This window comes from Anoplopoma fimbria, chromosome 2, assembly GCF_027596085.1.
Source record: "Anoplopoma fimbria isolate UVic2021 breed Golden Eagle Sablefish chromosome 2, Afim_UVic_2022, whole genome shotgun sequence".
NCBI classification, from domain to species: Eukaryota; Metazoa; Chordata; class Actinopteri; order Perciformes; family Anoplopomatidae; genus Anoplopoma; species Anoplopoma fimbria.
In genome coordinates this window covers 26,696,277-26,717,557 of record NC_072450.1, presented here as the reverse complement: position 1 = coordinate 26,717,557, position 21,281 = coordinate 26,696,277, and the positions used below count along the sequence as shown (strand labels likewise).

Genomic DNA, 21,281 nt, shown 5'->3' with positions numbered 1-21,281 from the left:
TCCCCAAGCAAGCAGCAAGTTTAAGTCCCTCCAGCGCGTCCTGTGTCAGTCTCTTCTCCGCTGGTTGTGCCAAATCCCTAAAGCGATTCTATCTAGCTAACGCCACGAAACCTCACCTGGCTTTTCCTCAAGAGTCCTGTTTTTAGCTTCTACAGCGGTGTTAATCTCTTCACTCTGTCAAAAATATGTAGGCCATCCACTCTGCAGAGAAATCAGTTGTGTTCATGATCTATTTTTCCCCAACACTCCCGTCTAAGCTTGCGACTGTAATTGGTTTTGAACAAAAATCAAAGGGCACATTGAAAGTTTTGTTTGAACTCTGCATTCACCTCTGCGAACCGGTTCCTAAGGACAGCATCTCATTTCTACTTTTGTCATAATCTGACCGGAAGTAACTTTCTGTTCTAGCAGTCTATTTATAATCTCCCTCACTAATGCTCTGGCTGATTCTTTCAATCCTGCAGGAGTCTTTCTTCCACTGGGCTTTTGGAGTAACCGAGCCTGACTGTTATGGAGCCATTGATGTGGACTCTGGGAAATCCATCGTTTTTGTTCCCAAACTGCCTGAAAGTTACGCCACTTGGATGGGAGAGTGAGTCGCACTAATCTTCAAAGAGCGGCGCACACGGCCAACAATCATCATGGCATTGAGCTGTAACTTGAGGAAAAGGGTTGACAGTGTCTGTGAACCCAGTTTAAACTCATTATATCAATGTTTGTATTTTTATTGTAAATGCCACCAAGAGCCATTTTAGAACCATTTCCGTCCTGAATATTTCTGTCCTGAACTGTAACATAACTCATCTGTTATGTCCTTTGATGAGTGTAATAATGAGTGTAAGTCTTTGTTTGTTGACTGTACTGTTATTTACTGGATTTGTCTTTTGCATCTGTTGACAGGATCTTTCCTAAAGAGCACTTCAAGGAGATGTATGCTGTGGATGAGGTGCAATACACCTGTGATGTAAGTCTGCCTGTGTTCGTGCTGGTCTTTACAGCTGTGTGTGTCTGTGTCTGTCTGTGTGTGTGTGTGTGTGTGTGTCTGTCTGTCTGTCTGTCTGTCTGTCTGTCTGTGTCTGTCTGTGTGTGTGTGTGTGTGTGTGTGTGTGTGTGTGTGTGTGTGTGTGTGTGTGTGTGTGTGTGTGTGTGTCTCTCTCTCTCTCCTTGTCCTTTTTTCCTGTGCAGTAACTGAACCTTGATGTTCAGTCACCTTCCATGAAGTTGCAGCAAAGGACATTAGCGCCTCCATAGACAGTTTTTGTAAGGTGAAAGTCAAACTTCTTTTATTTGAACCTCCTGGCAAAGACATCGGTGGTGCAGGATAGCAGGAACAATATTCGATTTGCACAGCAGAAGATGTCATTGCCTACATTTTTAGTTCAGAGGGTGCAGTCCATGACATATTGGCAATTGTACTGAGAAAATGTTGACATTGGAGCATCATGTTGAGTATTAATTTGGTAGAACAATTCACCAGTGTGCACATTCCTCTGACAGTCATCAACCACCAAAACATTCATGGAAGTAAGTTTTAATTTTTTTAAAAATTCAAGACTGCTCCATTCTCTTCATTTTATCTATTAAATAAAAAAAAAATACATTCCTGCTCAAAAAAACTGCAATGGCCTATTTTGAGAGTTTCTGAAAACGGTTGTGTTCTGTATATCGGTGTTGACAGCAGATTCCCAGGGGCGCTAAATTGGACAGTTGACAGCTCGAGAGCTATTTTGGAGGTGTGTCTGTTGACAAATCAAAAATAATAAAATCTGACTTTAATATAACAGGTTTCACTGGCAAACAAATCACTTCAAGTGTGTGTTTGTGTTTGAAAATGATTACATACTGTTTATTTCTATATTTACACTGTGACTATTTGATGACTCGTGCTGCTAACGATACTTCAGGTATTTTTACATCCACGCACCTGCCCGAGGTGTTAGATTTCCTAATTAGTCACAGGTTAAGATTTGCTAATTATCACTCCAATTAAAAACCAAGTCTTCCATTAATCAATGGCAGCTCAACACTGCAGGATATTATGAAAAAACAACAACGACATTAAATCATATAATAACTGCCACTTCGTTTGTTTAAATTCAGTGAAAACCAGTTGCTGGTGTTCAGCATTCAGTTGGTAATGCTGCCTATAGAAGGACTTAAGAGAGAACAATATATATTTTTTTAATCAGAGTCAGTTCATGAATATTTGAGCAGTTTTCTATTTTTCAAAAACTTTTAGCAGCATCGCCCTGCTTAACATGCAAACAGATCTCCCTTAGATTGTTGAATGCAGCAGTTTGTGGAGAAAAAATGTAGGATTATGTTTTTCATCCCTTTTAAATATCTGGCTGGTGTTTTCTTGATATCCATATTTTTTTGAACTGTGATGATATTAAGAAAGTTCTAAGTACAGGATTTGCAATAAATCACATTTGCCTTCTCAAACCTATTTTGCTCGGCTGCAAGTAAACAAGGATTGTTAAATTTTTTGTTATTTCTTTAGAGAAAATGTTTTACTTTGCAATACTTCTTCTGTCTGGCTTCACTTGACTGACAACAATGTTTTACTCAAGTGGTTTACAACTACCACACACACAAACTATTCTTTTTCATGCATGGAATGCATTTAAAATTCAAATTACATTACAGTCATTTAGCAGATGCTTTTATCCAAAGCGACTTACAATAAGTGTATTCAACATAGGTATTCAAGAGAACTACTAGTCACCAGAAGTCATAAGTGCATCTCCTTTCTTAAACAAGCATCTAAGAGCAGAAACCAGAGCAAAAGTATAGTGCAGAGGCAAATTACTACGAAAACAATAATTGGAACAGACTAATACGAATACAATAAGTGCTACAAACTACTACGAATAGGATAAGTGCAGTAAACAAATACGAATACAATAAGTGCAACAACTAATATGAATACAATAAGTGCTACGAGGAAGGCTCAGGGTAGTACTTCTTGAGTTTTCAGCCTGCGCCGAAAGATGGGCAGCGACTCTGCTGTCCTGACGTCAGTGGGGAGTTCATTCCACCACTGAGGGGCCAGGACAGAAAAAGCTGTGACCGGGTGGATCGGCCGCAGGGACCTCTGAGCGACGGGGCAACCAGTCGCCCGAGGCAGCAGAGCGAAGTGGTCGGGCGGGGGTGTAGGGCTTGACCAAGGCCTGGAGATAGGAAGGAGCTGTTCCTTTCACTGCCCTGTAGGCTAGCACCAGAGTCTTAAACTGGATGCGAGCTCTTACAGGGAGCCAGTGTAGAGAACGGAGAAGGGAAGTTGTGTGGGAGAACTTGGGGCGATTGAACACCAGACGTGCTGCAGCTTTCTGGACAAGCTCCAGAGGTCTGATGGCCGACGCCGGGGCTCCGGCAAGTAGTGAGTTGCAGTAGTCCAGGCGGGAGATGACCAGAGCCTGGATGAGCACCTGCGCCGTCTCCTCAGTGAGGAAGGGGCGAATCCTCCTGATGTTGTAGAGCAGGAATCTGCAGGAGCGTGTGACCGATGCAATGTTTGCTGAGAACGACAGTTGGTCGTCCAGGGTCACACCCAGATTCCTCACAGTCCGAGTTGGCGTCACCACGGCATCATCAATGGTGATGGACAGGTCTCGGTGCGGGCAACCCTTCCCCGGGAGGAACAGTAGCTCGGTTTTGTCCAGGTTGAGCTTCAGGTGGTGTGTCGCCATCCACTTCGAGATGTCAAATGTCTTCTTAGATTATATTTTCAGTCATAAATGTTAAAAGGCAGATTTATAACTGATTTAACAGGTTGAAGTTATCGTTGTAGCTAATCATTGACTAATTGAATCACTGTTTATCTGAGAATGATACACTAATAACATAATTTAAAACTTTTAAGCATAAGACCAATCAATCCGATGTCTCAAAATTAAGCTGCAAATTTAGATTTGAGGTGTAAGGGAGGGCAGTGAACGTGTTGTGAAGTCAATTTTAGTGGTATCAATAATAATAACAATGCTCAAATATCACCAGTGTCTCTTAGCACAGAGTCAGGGATCTGTTATCCGACATTTAGGCTGTTGACCACGTAGCCGCATCTGCGTCTGCCAGAGTGACCTTTATTCTGCAGACAGAGAGCAGAAGGAAACTGGTGCTTGTAGTCTCTGCTGCCCCACTGTGTGTCTGGGTCTTCTAATTAATCCTTGTCTGCTTCCTTGCAGATTGCTGATGTCCTGTCCAACCTGAGACCAGCAGTGCTCCTAACACTGGTATGCTGTTGGTTTCTCTGTATTGTGGAGTGTAGCTAGAACACTGCATCACTCACTTCTACCTGATTACTTCTATTGATAACCAGTTTTCTTTTGTGTTAGATGACTGATCACAGAACCAATTCTTCAAGTGTCTTGTTGGAGTATTTTACTGAACCGACTTAAGGATAGTATTCTTTAACTCCTAAACTTGAAAACAACATTGAAAAGCATGTTTTTTTCAAACAATCGCCAAAACTACACATCATGTGTGAATAATGCTTTCTTCAGAAAAAGCGAAGCTTAAAATTGGGATATTTCATCAAAAACATTTTATTCTACATGTCACATTTCAAATCTTGCCCAGAATAAACCATTTGAGGTAACTTGATACTGTAAAAAAATATATATTATGCGTTCCTCACAATCCCTTGGAAAATGTTGGATATATAGATTCCAGTGTTTTTAAGTTTTGATAAAACATATTTTAAAATAAATTAAATTTGCGTTGTTTTGTTTTTTACGATTTATGGCATGGTAACTTTTTTTTTTTTTTTAGTTCTCTCTACTTCTAGCCATGATGGTGCTGTTTCCATAGAGTTGCAGGATTTCTATATTGCAGTGAAAATCAAGGCCACGCTGTGTCTTAAACTGCTTAGGGTTCAGAGAGTTAAAAAGTCCAGTGAGATCTTCCTCCCTCTTCCTCGCCTTGCCACACGTATCATATTGAAAATAAAAATCCATTTCATCAGACACAAAATTTATGCCTGATTCTTCAACATTGTCAACTTTCAAAAACCTGATTATTATATTGATCATCTGCTATGAAGTACAGTGTGAGAATAAATGCTTTCACCAATTCTACAGCTGTCAAGAGATTATCCATCAGTCATCACAGGATACATCATCAGCCTGGATATAAACCAGTTTTGTGGACTGTATTGACATTTGTATGCACTTGGTGGAGATTTAACTTGTTTTTCGTGTGTTTTTCTCCATGCAGCGAGGTCAGAATACAGATAGTGGGAGCATCTGCTGCGAAGCCTCCTTTGAAGGAATAAGTCGGTATGTTTAATTGGTGCCACTTTGCATTAACATAAATATACTTTGTTTAGGGAGATTTTTATTTTTTTCTTTAATAACCAAGGACACAACAGACTCTCACACAAACTGATTGTTTCTGATTAACCCCATTCTAAATATAATATAATTAAGGAAACAATCTTGCTTTTGCTTGTTAGTTGTCAATTAATTGCAATGTTCCTGTTGTTCTTTTTTTTACTCCATGCTTGACACTATTTTATCTATTCTACACTCTGACCCTAACTGCTTTGAAAAGGAAGTATTGTACTGTATACTTATCTCAAAGATAATATGTACATTTTAATTAAATTACATTTGATTTGCAAATCCATAAAAATGTTCATTGAGGTTATGCAGATTTAGAAAGGGATCATTGGTCAAGTATAGTGATGAAGGGATTTTATTTTTTACACCACAGTGAAAGCAGACATTTACTTTTAGAGAAATAAGGGCCAAAGCCTCATTTAATGTTTATTTTCCTTTTTTTTTTATCAGCTTCCAAGTGAACAACACTCTTTTACACCCAGTCATTGTGGAATGGTAAGTAATTAAAATAGGTTTTATAATAATATTCAGAAGGCCCACTCAAGATGAAAATGTAGACTGTACTGTCTTCCCTCCCTTAATTAGCTAAACATTTCTTCAGATGAATTTTGCTACTTTGAAATCAAAAACCTTGTCAAATTACAGCTGCCCAGCCAGGTAATAGTGTGTCTGCAATCAGAAACGGGAGCTTTTTCTTTACCTTTTCTTTTTTCTCGCAGAGTGAGAAGCCAGTCTGCACATATGTAATAGACTTCGTGCTCGCCTGGTTGTCCTTGGCATTAGAGTTTGCGCTCTCCAGATGAATTGACATTTTCTGAAATAAGGAGGAATGCTTTTCAGGCACACCTCCTGGGGAGAGAGAGTTGATTGAACATCTCTGCTGCCTCCACTCCGCGGAACTCACATGGCTCTCTTTATAATGGGCTATTTTTGTTAACTTTCATTAGTGTTACTATTGGTTACCACTGCCTTGTGTTATGTATTTGTTTCTGTTATTGTAGAAATTCTTAATACTATTGTATCAAGCCAACCAAGGTGCAGCTACTGCTTTCTTAACCTGCAGCAGTAGATTTTAAGAGATTCCCGACAGATCTTATTTATATACAATGTTCCTGGGAAAGATGAAGGACCATCTGCTAGACAGTTGTTCTCTAGATCAGTTACTGTATTAGTTGTGTATATTAGAAAGGTGAATTAAAGAAAAAGTCTCTATCTCTTCCTGTAGCTCAATGCTCTGTTGCTGTTCATTTGATAAACTGGCAGTGTATGGATCAGAAATGAGAGAGCTGCTCACTCACTCCTTTTTTCTGTCCGTGTCTGCAGCCGTCTGACTAAGACTGATATGGAGCTGGAGGTCCTGCGCTACACCAACAGGATTTCCAGTGAAGCCCATAAAATGGTAAGATCCTCCTCGGATAGACTCAAATGGGTTATGCCTTCAATTTTCAAACAATAAAAGAAAGGACAAGGAAAAGAAATGTTCATGGCATGAAATTAACCGGCCAAAGTATGGAGGTATCAAGCAGCTTATTGAGTTTCAAACTCCTCTAAGGCTGTAACTGTTTAAATGCTATTGATTTTAACTTTATGTAGTAGCTCGAAAGCCAGCAGTTAACAGAGATAGCCTTTGACCAATAAGCTGTAACATTAAAGCAATATTTTATTTCAAAGTCTTAACACCATGAATAACCTCTTCAGGGGTTTGAGGAGCAGTTAAGCTCTCAATGTTATCTGTCCTCTGAAGTCAGTCACCATAAGGTTTCAATATTTTTGTACTCCTGTTGTCCCCCCATTGTTACGAGTGTGATCATTAGATGTTTCCAGCAGTATGTTTTCACCCAGAGCCACCCTATGTGGCAGATTGTCAGGTATAATGTTCCCTGGAGGTGTGCAGTAAAAACAGAAAATGTCCCCCTATATCAACATGTACTTTCGGGCACTGACAATTTCCGTCTATGTTTGTAAATCCTGGAGACTGGGCTTGTGTTAATAATCCACAATTCATTAAAATGCATCTTATTTTAGCATTGAATAAGGAAAAAAAGAAACTAACAAGAAAAGCTGATTAAGTCATACAGTAGTGCAGTAGAAAAAATGTTTAACTAGTTATGGCTGCTATTTTGCATGGGTGAACATTGAGAGCAATTTCAAAACAGTCAGTAACGGTTTTATCTAAATCACATATATAATCCCACTGTTTCTGTGTAGATCATGAAGAATGTGGAAACCTGGACAGAAATAATATGAAATGGAGAGGTAAGTGGTGCATTTTGTCAATGGATCCTCTGTTTTCATGCTAGAGATGTATAAGCCTGTGTTACTCTGCTCTTTTATAACTAGTTTTTTTGAGGTGGGTTGCTCAACTGGCCGACTTTGACTTTTCCATTATTTACCAATCGGGTAAGCAAAATGCTGATGCAGATGGCCTCTCCCGAATGCCATTGGACATAAATTAACTCATAGAACAATGACCAGAGGAAGTGGATCAAGATGTGATCAGTGCATCCGTTCTGGGAGTTATGATGCAAAGCTTTGGATAAAAGCGTCTGCTAAATGACTGTAATGTAATGTAATGAAATGCAAAAAATCCCCCAGCCTGGGGAAAGCCAGCTCACATAGACACACTTAACTTGAGTTGGATGTTCACCTACCTTAGCCAAACCCATAACACCAGAGACAATTTGGACATCCCTGGCTAGAACAATGTTATACCGTAAATATGTTATGCTTTGTAAAAGTATATTTGCGACTGTATTAACTATGTAAGTTAAGCTAGTTAGCAGCTAAGGCAAGGTTCCCGGCAGCTATTCTGGTAGTACGATCATGGTGCGGTAACGTCCTATATAATTGTTATAATAGGTGCACTGGAGTGAGTACAATGGAGTTATTGCTAGTCATTTATCAGTCTAGATTCCACCAGACGCACTGCAACACGTTTCAGAAGCCCAGAAAAGGTCTAGAAGGCCTTTAACTTAATAGATGTGCGCTGTTAACAACATATGCTGAGGTTAGCATAACAAGCCGATTGTCGTGCGAGTCAGTAACTTCTTGGTCCACCTAGGCAAATACTTTGGCTGCGACCCCACTTACTTGTGGGGTTCCTCAAGGCTCCATTTTGGGCCCTATCCTCTTCTCAGTGTATATTGTGCCCATGGGTTCCATTTTTAAGAAACACATTATTCCTTTTTAACTTTTGAGTTTCTCACAATCAACATTTTGTTAAGAATCTTGAGGAGATTTTGACAGCACTTTCAAATTTGATAAACAAATTTATTCAGTTGTCAAAATTATCTTTTTCCAGTTAAGACACTTAGACAAGGTGAAGGTCTATCTCCATCCATCCATCCATTTCCTTCCGCTTATCCGGGGCCGGGTCGCGGGGGCATCAAGCTAAGGAGGGTCCTCCAGACGTCCTTCTCCCCAGCAACACTTTCCAGCTCCTCCTGGGGAACCCCGAGGCGTTCCCAGGCCAGACGAGATATATAATCTCTCCAGCGTTTTCTGGCCTCTTACCAGTTGGACGTGCCTGGAAAACCTCTAAAGGGAGGCGTCCAGGAGGCATCCTGATCAGATGCCCGAGCCACCTCAGCTGGCCCCTTTCGACGCGAAGGAGCAGCGGCTCTACTCCGAGCTCCCTCCGGATGTCTGAGCTCCTCACCCTATCTCTAAGGCTGAGCCCAGCCACCCTACGAAGGAAGCTCATTTCGGCCACTTGTATTCGCGATCTCATTCTTTCAGTCACTACCCAAAGCTCATGACCATAGGTGAAGGTTGGAACGTAGATGGACTGGTAAATCGAGAGCTTTGCCTTACGGCTCAGCTCCTTCTTCACCAAAACGGTACAACGCCCGCATCACTGCTGACGCTGCAGTGATGCGGGCGTTGTACCGGACCGTTTTGGTGAAGAAGGAGCTGAGCCGTAAGGTCTATCTCTCTTCCAAAGATATCAACAGAGTTATTCATGTGTTTTTACCTCTTTGATTAGACTACCTTTATTCTATGTAAGTTGGTGTAGAACAGCCGTCTCTTTGTCGCCTGCATTAAGTACAAAATGCATCTGCTTGTCTTGTCACTGGAGGAAGAGAACAGGATGACATATCACAAGTATTGACCGCCCTCCAATTGCTTGCTGTGTTTCAGGAATCATTATCTGTTGTGCTGCAATTCGATTACTATGACTATCTTTTACTATTATGTCTACCTTATGGTCAACTGCGTTTAGAAAAAAGTGCTGGACAAATAGACTTGACTTTGAATTGACTGTACTTAGCTTAACGTCAAAGTAAATTACAAAAAATGTAATCTAATGTATTTTTTATTTCATATTTTTATAATTTTTTTGTTTGGTTGTATATTTTAACGTTTTTTGCTTTTATCATTTTTTCTAATTTAGCATCAGAGCAGCTGCCAGCCATGATAATTTGCCTCTGCTGTGTAAGCAGCACCAAGAACCCTGAAATCTTATGCTTATGTAGCTTTGCGATGCCGTCCAGATCCATAGAAATGTTTGATGTGCTTGGATGTGATGATTAAAGAACGATCGCTGATTTGATTTTTAAAAAGCATGGAGTCAGGCAGAGGGCAGTGAAAGTCCTTCAACTGATTCGTGTTTTCTTTGGTCTCTACTGGCTGATATTTAGTTTCCTTATACTCACTGGGGGGTTTCTCTGACTGACTGCTTTTTAATTTTTTTGCTTTTATCCAGCCTCTTCCAGCACTACTGCTACACTAAAGGAGGGATGCGTCACACCTCATACACCTGTATCTGTGGAACGTAAGGCAAAAATTAATTATTTGCTCTGAAATTTCTTACCTAAGCTGAAATGATACTGGACTCTGTATCCCTGCAGTATCCCAGGAGTTGTATCGGCCAAAACAAAATCACTTTCCTCTTTGTTGCAGGGTTAGTCAGCTAGTTTCATCATTATGGATGAGGAATTTTGAGACAATGTCGCTAATCATGCTTTGGCCTTTAGCATTAAGGACCTAGTGCAATGACTACTCCCTGGGGGTTAGTGGTTAGTGGATACAAGCTATTTCCCTTTTCAAATTAAGAGCTTGACAATTGAGGACCTGAACATGATAGTGATTATTTAAAGAGGCACTGTGTCTGGGTTTTCCATTTAAAAGGTTTAATTAATCAAAAATTGAAAGATATAATTCTTTTCATATGTCTTTTAAATTGACATACTGTGTTTATTTTTAACCACAGGGGCAATAATTCCTCCGTTCTCCACTACGGTCGTGCTGGTGCTCCAAATGAAAAGACAATTACTGGCGGAGACATGTGGTGAGTAGCTTTCAACAGTTTTTAAATGCACCTCCTAAAACTGCCCGGGAACTCACTTAAAAACTCCTTAAGGCACCCCTGTTATCATGCTCGTCTTTGCTGTTCTGTTTCAATTGTGATCTTTAGTGTTTTTGCTATCTGCGTACATGCATTTGTTGTGCTTTAAACACCTCAAAAACACTTTGGATCCAAACCCAAAGCACTTCTGCAATATTTTGGCTGGATTAGTTCCTAAATGTTGTTGGTTCGACATGGGTGGAATTACTACTGCTACTCCTCAGACATCACTGCTCCTTCCCAGCCAACGGCAAGTTCACTCCAGACCAGAGGGCCATCTATGAGGCCGTCCTTCAAATCCTCCCCAAACTGTCATGGCTGCCATCAAACCAGGTTATAATCTTTTAGTCAGTTTAGCTATTGAGTACACTTCATTGACCAAAAGTAAAGCGAGGAAAATAACTTAAAATGTAATCTTCATTTAAACATTTTAATACAGTTTCTGAGCTCTTAACAATATTTCTTTGAAAACCATGCAAGTAAAATGAAAACCCGGTCTTAGATTCATACTTACATTTTGAGAGGCTTAATGATATCAACATGCATACCTAAAGCTACTACAAGGAACTTTTATTTTGTGTGGATTTTGGCAGTTCCTGTGGATGAAAGTGTTAGTGTTTCTCTTTAGAAAACATCTCATTTTACTGCTGCGCTCTCCTGCTCTTTTGAGTGTATGGACTTTCTGGTGGACCTGCATTATTTCATGTGGAATCTGACCCAATGGCACAGATGACAAGCATTAAAAATAACTTTATATAAATAGACAATCCTCTCGCTGATGGTCTTGTTTAATTATGTATGTGATATAGAGGCATCAGTATTGAATTGAAAATTCCTCACAGTAACTATAGAATAAAAGTTTTGGTTCAGAGAAACTTCTGTTCCTCATTATCAAAGCTGCTTGTGTTGAAGGTGTAAAGTGGACCGACATGCACCGCATGACTGACCGGATCCAACTGGAGGAGCTTGTGAAGATAGGCATCCTGAATGGCAGCGTGGAGGACATGTTGAAGGTTCATATGGGCTCCGTCTTCATGCCTCATGGCCTGGGACACCTGCTGGGCATCGATGTACACGATGTGGGGGGATACCCTGAGGTGAGTTTAGAAGACTTCAATTCTGAGATTGCCAACATCATCTGACCAATGGTTAGTGTTGAAAGAAGAAAACACATTCCTTTTCCTCCAGTATTGATGTGTCATAAATATTTAAGAGACCCTCGGTGCAGAAGTGAGAGAGGAACAAATAGAGGCCAAGCTGCAGGAACAGGTTCAGGATGAGGGCAGGAGAGAGGGGAAGGGAAAATTCTGTTTGAACTCTGACACGCTGACAATTTCAAGTTGTGGTGGAAGACTTTGTACAGTTATGCACTTCTCAAAACTGAATACAGAAGACAGTTAACCCACAGAAGTGCCAGTGAAACTGCTGAGTGTTCAGCAACAGAAGGTGTCAGTATGTTCAGTAAACTGTGAAGCAGAGCTCGCTGAATATGAAAACAGTTCTCAGTCAGACCGAGGACACATGACCGACTATACTGCTGGCTAGTTTCAGTAAGACCGTCTGACCTTAAATTATCTGACATCATTGATCTCTAACCACAGTCTGAACCAGAATGTTTGAGCAGTGCACTTAAAGACTCAATTGAAACCAAGTCAAATGACATTCTTGATTCTAGGCTACCAGAGAAACTTTGGCATAGTTTATGATTTGAAGATCTGATTCCCACTTGAAAAATGTTTCCAACAGCAGTCTCTGTGCTCAGGGAGCAACCTCCGTTAAGTCTGCGCTGTAAATGTCCTACAGTGTAATCAATCCAAAAGAAAAAATAAGAACCCACTACTATTATCAAAAGTTGAACTTTTTAATTTTGTTCGCTAGGGTTTTAATAAACTGTTCTGTTGTCCAGGGGGTGGAGCGCATTAACGAGCCTGGACTAAAGAGTCTTCGTGTGGGCCGTCTGGTGCAGGAGAGGATGGTCCTCACCGTGGAGCCCGGCATATACTTCATCAACCACCTGCTGGATGAGGCCCTGGCCAACCCTGCCCAGAGCTGCTTCATCAAGTCCTGGGTAAAGCAAAGCATATATTGGATCACAACTCATTGCATATTCTTTACTGCTCAATGATCTTACCTTATTTAAATTACTGTGTGGAGGTCTGGGGGACCACTTACAAAAGCTCACTGCTACCACTAGTCACACCAAAAACGAGCCATAAGAATAATCAATAAAGCTGGATATTATGATCACACCAACCTCCTGTTTTTACATTCCCGTATCATAAAGTTCAATGACCTGGTTGAATATCAAATTGCACAAATCATGTTCAAAGCTAGAAATAAACTGCTACCAGGTAACATTCAAAAACTTTTTTTTTGACAGAGAGGGGGTTACAATTTGAGGGAACAGTTAAACTTTAAGACACTGGCTGTACGCATGACTTTAAAATGTCATTGCATCTCAATTGGGGGTGTGAAACTGTGGAATGGGATGAACAAGGAGCTAAAGCAATGTCCAAACATGATCCAGTTTAAAAAAAGGTTCAAAGCAAGGATTTTCAAAAGGTACAGGGATGAGGGACAGAAGTAAGAAGGAAAATATAAAAAAATAAATAATAATATTAATATATATATGAAATAATATATCAAATATAGTATAAAGAGAGATTATGAGGAATACAGGAAGTATATATTAATTAAATAATATTAATTATTGAACTGTGGAAAAGGGGTAGGATTAAATAAGTGTTACACTTCTTCCTACTCCTTTTCAGACATATCAATTGAATGTATGTAATTTTTTTCTTTAGTGAAATAATTGGCACATCGCTTTTGTTTATTGTAGTGTTATGTTTTTTATTTTGTTTGGTGTTATTTGCGATGTTTGATTTGTATTTTGATATGTCTGAAATAAATAAATGAAATCAAAAAAATCAAAAATCAAATCAACAACCAAGTGCTGGCTCGCTTCCGTGGCTTTGGAGGGGTCAGTGTTCTTACACAGTTTGATTTGGTTGTTTGTTGAATTGGTTTCAGAAGAAGGGTAATAGAAATCTTGCGGGGCCACACTTGATACTTTGTCTACAAAATCACATCATTGCTATTCTTCAATGTTTTGTGTACAACTGTGTGTGTTAAGTTAAAAACTTCTCCCTGAATATTTTTTTTAGAAGACTAATCCAGCTCATATTCAGCAAATTAATTCTTATGAGTTTACAATTTTGCATTGACCAAATTTGAGTGTCTCCTCCTGTAATTCTACCATGTTTGACTGACTACTGTGTCTCTATTATGGGCAGGTTCGCATTGAAGATGACATTGCCGTGACAGCTGATGGTATAGAGCTGCTGACCTGCGTCCCTCGCACTGTGGAGGAGATTGAGGCTTTCATGGCCAACTCCGAAAAACCTTTCAGCTTCGTCGTCACCAGTGAGAAGTTCTGAATGACGTCTCACTATATTCAATTCAATTCAGTTTATTTTGTATAGCCCAGAATCACAAATTACAAATTTGCCTCAGAGGGCTTTACAATCTGTGCACATGTGACATCCTCTGTCCTTCCCTCACATCGGCACAGGAAAAACTCCCCTAAAAACCCCTTTAACAGGGAGAAAAAAGGAAGAAACCTATGGGAGAACGACAGAGGAGGGATCCTTCTCCCAGGATGGACAGAATGCAATAGATGTCATGTGTACAGAATGAACAGCATAACAGAGATATAACACATTCAATGTATATGACATAAATGATTCATATAATAAGACTACTTATAATAACAGCAGCAATTATTACAGTAGAATTATAGTTATGAAAATAGGGATAGTAATGTGATTAATAATAATAATCGAAGTAGCAGTGGGTGTCAGTCGGCTCACAGCAGGATATAAAGAGCTGCATAGTGCGATGTCATTAATTACTGAATATAAACAAGAATATTCTTCAGTGAAACTGAAGTTTGCTCTCACTCTTATTTTCAGTTTTATATAACAAAAATCTTGCCCGCGAAATAATTCATTGCATTTTTAAATAATATTTTTTATTCTTATATGTTCCTCTTTTTAAACATTTATACAAAAAAGTGACATCAAATTTATTTAAATAAACATTCTAACTTTCAACTGTGCTTACAAGAGTTTTGTTATTTTTTTGTAATATAAGTAATAGTGACCTATGTGAAAAAAAGAAATTAAAAGTAATTTAATATGTTAACAAATGCCATGGGGAAGTAAAAAAAAAGTTAAAAGTTATAAAATCGTTATAGTATAGTATGTCATAATAAGAAATGGTGTATGGCACTAAAAGTAATAGTTCAGTATGTCATCAAAAGTTGTATGTCAAAAAAAGTCATAGTATAGTATGTTTTAAAATGTTATTAAGAATTCTTATTATGGAACTCTCAGTATAGTATGTCAAAAAAGGCAAAGAATATTATGTTTAAAAAAATCAAAGACAGAGTAATCTATTTCATAAAAATACAGTTGATAGAATGTCAAAAGTAAAAGTATGTCAAAAAAGTCATAGTATGTTATGTCAAATAATTTAATAAAGGTCGATTAAGAATGTCAAAAAGTTACAAAATATTCATAGTATAGTATGTAGATAAAGTGCAAAAAGTAATAGTATAGTATGTCCAAAATATTTTAAAAGGCATAGTTTAGAATGTCCCAAAAAGTTTTTAAAAAGTCATAGTATAGTATGTCGAAAATCGTAAAAAAAGTCAAGGTATAGTATTGATCAAAAACAAAGTCAAAGTTTAGAATGTCAAAAAAAGTCATACTATTGTATTTCAAACAACAAAAATCATGTCTTAGACAGTAAAAGAAAACCATAATAAAGTATTTTTTTTAATCATACTATAGTGTCGAAAAAACTCCTAGGATATTATGTCCAAAAAAATTGTTTAGAAAAGTGAAAAAAAGTCTAGTATGTCAAAAATAGTTTTCGTATAGCAAGTCATAAAAAGATCATAGAACAGTATGTCAATTTTATTTTTTTAAGCCATAGTATAGTGTCTCGAAAAAGTTTTAAAAGGTCATAGTTTTAAATAGGTTTTGCATTGTTTTAAATTCTGTGCTTCAACTCTTAGTATTAAGCACAATAAAATACTATAAATAACTACCATTCAGTACATTGGACCACAAAGGTTCTGTGAACCAGACAAGACACTTGTAGACCTCTTGTCCTCTGACATAAGATCATTTCCTGACAGTTTTGTCTTGAAGATGAATCACTATGAGAAGTGGAACTTCACTTGTAAATGTGTGTTGTAATACCGCCTTTGTCCTCTAGATGGGTGACTTAAATCAGAAACATACATGCTGGTCCTCTATGTGACATTTAACTGAATCAATGTAGGAATCACACAGAGGAATTATGCTGTAAAGTGTACAAATAATTAGTTACTTTGTTTATTTCAGAGGATCTCAAGAACACTCCTCATTAAAATCAATTGATGACCACTAGACATGTAAAATAAGGGAAATACAGTTGTTTTATTGCTGGCAGACAAATGTTGAATACTGAAGAATTCTGGTAACTTATTTACACGCTTCTTGATTGGTTTTAGGGAAAATAATGAATCATGCTGGAACACCAGGTTTTTTACAATTCAATTCAGTTTATTTTGTATAGCCCAGAATCACAAATTACAAATTTGCCTCAGAGGGCTTTACAATGTGTACGCATGCGACATCCTGTCCTTCCCTCACATCGGCACAGGAAAAACTCCCCTAAAAAACCCCTTTAACAGGGAGAAAAAAAGGAAGAAACCTATGTGAGAACGACAGAGGAGGGATCCTTCTTCCAGGATGGACAGAATGCAATAGATGTCATGTGTACAGAATGAACAGCATAACAGAGTTACAACACATTCAATGTATATGACATAAATGATTCATATAATAAGACTACTTATAATAACAGCAGCAATTATTACAGTAGAATTATAGTTATGAAAATAGGGATAGTAATGTGATTAATAATAATAATCGAAGTAGCAGTGGGTGTCAGTCGGCTCACAGCAGGAGGCACGACTACGGTCCAGGTACCACAACGATTCATGGAAACCTGCACTTAGGATCAAATGAATTGCATACTTGAGTCATCTTGAACTTAAATATTGATACATATGCAGTACTTATGAATAAGTTTATAGTGCATAGGGGGAAATGATAACATATACAATTTAAAAAAAACAGTTGAACACTTGAGAGGTACTGTGTGCAGGTTGTGTATGAAAATGAAAAAAGTGGTGATATAAATAATAGATTTACTATTAATGTTAACATCATATATGCCATATCAGTGGTACTAATAAATAGTTGTTAGTATAGTGTAGTGTATAGTGTAGGATAGTATTGTATTGTATATATATATATATATATATTTATATATTTATATATATATATATATATATATATAAATATACACATATATATATATATATATATATAAAATCTAACTGTCTTCAACTGTGTTTTGTTGTTGTCTTGTCGTAAATTATTTACTTTTTTTAGTTTTGTTCTGTGTATATATTTTGTTTTAACTGTACTCTACACATCATCAAAAGTGGGGGCATTTCCCCATTGATTCATTGAGATTCAGATAAAGGTTGAATGGACAAAAAAAATGAATGATTAGCTGGAAAAGTGCTGTGTGGATCAAATCCAAACCACTTTAATGGTTTTCCATTTACAGAGCCAGGCCTTTGTATGAACACAAGTTTTTTTATTTTATTATCAACACACACACAGATCGGACAGGTAGCTGACCGAGGATATATTCCCTAAATTTGACAAAAAGGGCATAGGATAGAAATCTCTGACTACATGTTATGTCCCTGATTAAGGTCCAGCCGATGAAGTAACAGTGTAAATAAACCCAGGTAAAAAGAGTCATGGGCAACGCATGAATAAACAAAATAGTAATTTATTAACTAAAATGCTCACCATACTACAACTGAAAACTACTTTCTTAAAGAAGGAAAGCGACACTAAGTAACAGTAGTAACAATAAATCCTCAAAAGATCACAATATGAAAAAAACTAACTGGGCTGTCTGTCTGGAAGCTCAATGGACACAAGGGAGAGAGAGCAGAGAGAAAACACAACACGGCACGTAACAAAAGTGTTTCCCGTTTCTCACCTTAGACCAAATTTCATGTATCCTCAAATAGTCTCTATCTTCTGTTCCCAGAGTTCACCTCATATAGTTTGAAAAAAATCTCATAATTTTGCATCTAGTGTAGCTGCTCCAACAAGCTATTTCCAATTTATTCAATTTTAAGTTTTTGTGTATCTGTTTCTTTTTCAGCAACTCCCCTAATTCACATTCACATTCTGGCTCGCCGTCACACCTCAGCTCTCCGGTACAAGTTCAGCTTTACACTGTCATCCAGGCGCTTGGGGAAACGTGCCCTCTGCCTCACAATTTATATTTTCCGATTGGCTGATGGACACCGATAACAAAAACTAAGAGATCAGGAGTATGACTAAATTCATAAATTCATAAATGAAACTTGCTCAAGGCACATTGGTGGAGAGACTAAGTCTTAAGAGAGAGCTTTGTTATTTGTTATTTGTTATTCAGACCCAGGCTCCAAATTAGAAGTTGCTGCTCTATAGTAATAATAGTATAATGATGTCAGTAGCATGACAACAATCTGCTTTTAAAGGAAACATTTATATTTAGATAATTAAGTTTTTATACCACCACGCCGGTGGTTTAGGTTGTCAGTTCGATCCATTCTCAGGAAAGCCTTTAGTGAATGTCTTCAAATTTGGCACAAACATCCACTCAGACTCAAGGTTAAACTGATTAAAATATCATGGTAATATGTCACTGTTATCAGACAAAACACCTTTTTGGCCATTACTCAAGAACTCCTACACTAATTATGTCAATCTCACACAAATGTCCATTAGGATAAAATGATGATGTGATGACATTTTGGACAGACATTGATGTAAACTGAAGCTATGTCTGGTTGGTGAAGGCATACAACCACCAGGCTGATATTCTAGTTGTTTTTATGGTGGTTTGATGTATTTTGGCAGAAGTTCATACTTTTCCTCACTTCTGTCAGACACACGTGTGCCTCACTCAACAGAAGGTATTACAGTAAGAACCCACTCAGCGGAATCCATCTGCCTGCAGGCGGCTTTTTACGTTTTAATTAAACCCTCTTCTGGTCATTTGAAGAGAGTAAATAATCGGCATCAATGGTGCTTCTAACACACACTCCGCTATCTGCCTAATAGACTGAAGCGGGTTTGGAGGAGAGGGAATGGGTTAGTTTCTGGATGAATCTTAAAGCTATCTGATCCATCTTTTGTAATCCTTTATGTAAAAGGTCTGTAGCTTGGTCATACATGATTGTTACGATAAATTACGGTAGTGAGGAGTCTTTTGAATGGATCAAAAGTATAACAGTGTTTACAGAACCTTCTCAAATCATTTCTGCATGATGATACACACCTTTGTTTTCCTTTTCCATCCATATGCTTATGGTTATATTTTGCCGAAATTCATCTACAAACTCTGCTTTTGTCTTAGTTTTCACATAAGTGGTGAAAACTGTTCTACCCTCCTACCACTGTATTCCAGTGGGCAACATGGAAGCATTACCAATAGCCTTCTTCTGTATTCACTGTAATTTACAGTAAAACATGAGTCACTAGGAATAAATGCTAACTGCAAATATTTATTTCTCAACAATCTCAGTCTTGCATGTAAAGGGTTAAGCCTTGTTTGGTTTAACAACCTGGCATCGTGGTGGATGACGCTGTCATCTACCTGCTACACAGATGCCTTTCTCACCTGGAAAAGGCTGGAAGCACTGTGAGAGTCATGTTTTTCGATTTCCTTCAACACCTCCAGCCTTTTTGCTTCTGAGGGACAAGCTGGAGCAGACGGGGGGGACCACCACCTCACTGCATGGATCCTGGACTACCTCACCAACCGTCCACAGTATGTGCGGATACGGGAGTGTGAGTCCGACCTGGTGTCCTGCAGCACGGGGGCCCAACAAGGAACCGTTCTAGCTTCATTCCTCTTCACCACTCCTGAGGACCTTCTTCGACTCTGTGGTGGCATTAGCCATCTTTTATGGAGTGGTCTGCTGGGGCAGCAGCATCTCGACAGCCGACAGGAAGAGACTCAACAAACTTGTCAGGAAGGCCAGCAGCGTCCTGGGGTGTCCACTGGATACAGTGGAGATGGTGGGAGACAGGAGAATGCTATCTCTGATGGACAACACCTCCCACCCCATGCAGGACATTCTGGCAGCTCTGTACAGCTCCTTCAGCCCCCGGCTGCTTCACCCCCAGTGTATGAAGGAGAGGTACTGCAGGTCTTTCCTTCCTGCCGCTGTCAGGCTGCACAACCAACTCTGCTCCCAGTAGACCATACATACCAAAAATTGACAATATAAATCTGTGCAAAATAAAAAATCTGTGCAATACAAAAAATTGTTCTGTCTGTTTGTATAATATTTTAGTTATTGAGGATTTTTAACCTTTTTTTACTTATTTATTATTCTTTACTGTGTGATTACTTATTAACTTATTTATAATACTTGTTTTGATCTTGTTTTTTTACTTATTTCTCTTGTTTGCACTGTCCTCTCTGCTGCTGTAATCCTTCAAATTTCCCCGCTGTGGGACTAATATAGGATTCTTTTATCTTATCTTATCTTTTTGAGCCAGTTTGATCAGACATCAACTTCATAGTCAATAGCCCTTCAAAAAAACACTGTTTTTAATGTCTTCCACCAGAAATTTTAAGCATGTGAACCCCCAGCTACACCCTACTTTCTTGTTGGACTGCACATGTGTTATTTTGTCCCTTTTTTGTCCTGACAGTCCAGGGGTCTTTGAGGATGCTCCTCCCTCCATCGCCTGGTGTCCCAGAGTCCTCCTTTGTACTACCAGCAGAAACACTTTCTCTCTGCCAGGGAGCCATTAGGGGGTAACAACACAGTTATGGGTGTGGAACGCTAGGATTTATTCTCGTGGCGCGTCAGGAGGGAGCGTGAATTGAGCCACTGATTTGTCTGTGAATTAATTTGACTTTTCTGCAAGTTTGTTGTATTTTGCAAGCAAAAACAAGTTTGGCTATAATTGGATTGTACTTTGGCCTTTTCAAAAGTGGCCAATATATGTACATGAATAAAATGAGCTCTGGGTAAAACTGCCTCTAGTTCAAATTAAGCAAAATGTGCAGAGAGCAATGGCCTCATTTAACTGAGACCACAGTGGCAGAAAGGGTGATGGAAAGGTTAAGAGTCTTATTAATAATATCCTGAAATCTAAATAAGTCTTCAGTGTTCATTTTTATATAAAACATGAAGTACGAAGAACGAGTGCACACTTTCTAAGAGTTGGACAGGGATTAATGATGTTTGTAAATACTTTACAATCCTATTATTATTGAGTTTTGGGCTATCTTCCAGTCCAGAAGTTCCAACAGTTTATGCACATTTTCATGATAACCTCCATTAAGGTTAAAATAAACATTAAAAATAACTTCAACCTGGATTCCTAGATTAAAGTGTTTATAAAAATATTAAAAACTTACCATATGCATCCATCATGTAG

At 38.5% G+C, this 21,281-nt stretch overlaps 1 pseudogene; it reads left to right on the top strand.

Moving 5' to 3' along the window:
• Positions 1–524: 524 nt before the first annotated feature.
• LOC129106305 (xaa-Pro dipeptidase-like) lies at positions 525–14,129 on the top strand (annotated as a pseudogene).
• The last annotated feature ends 7,152 nt before the right edge of the window (positions 14,130–21,281 follow it).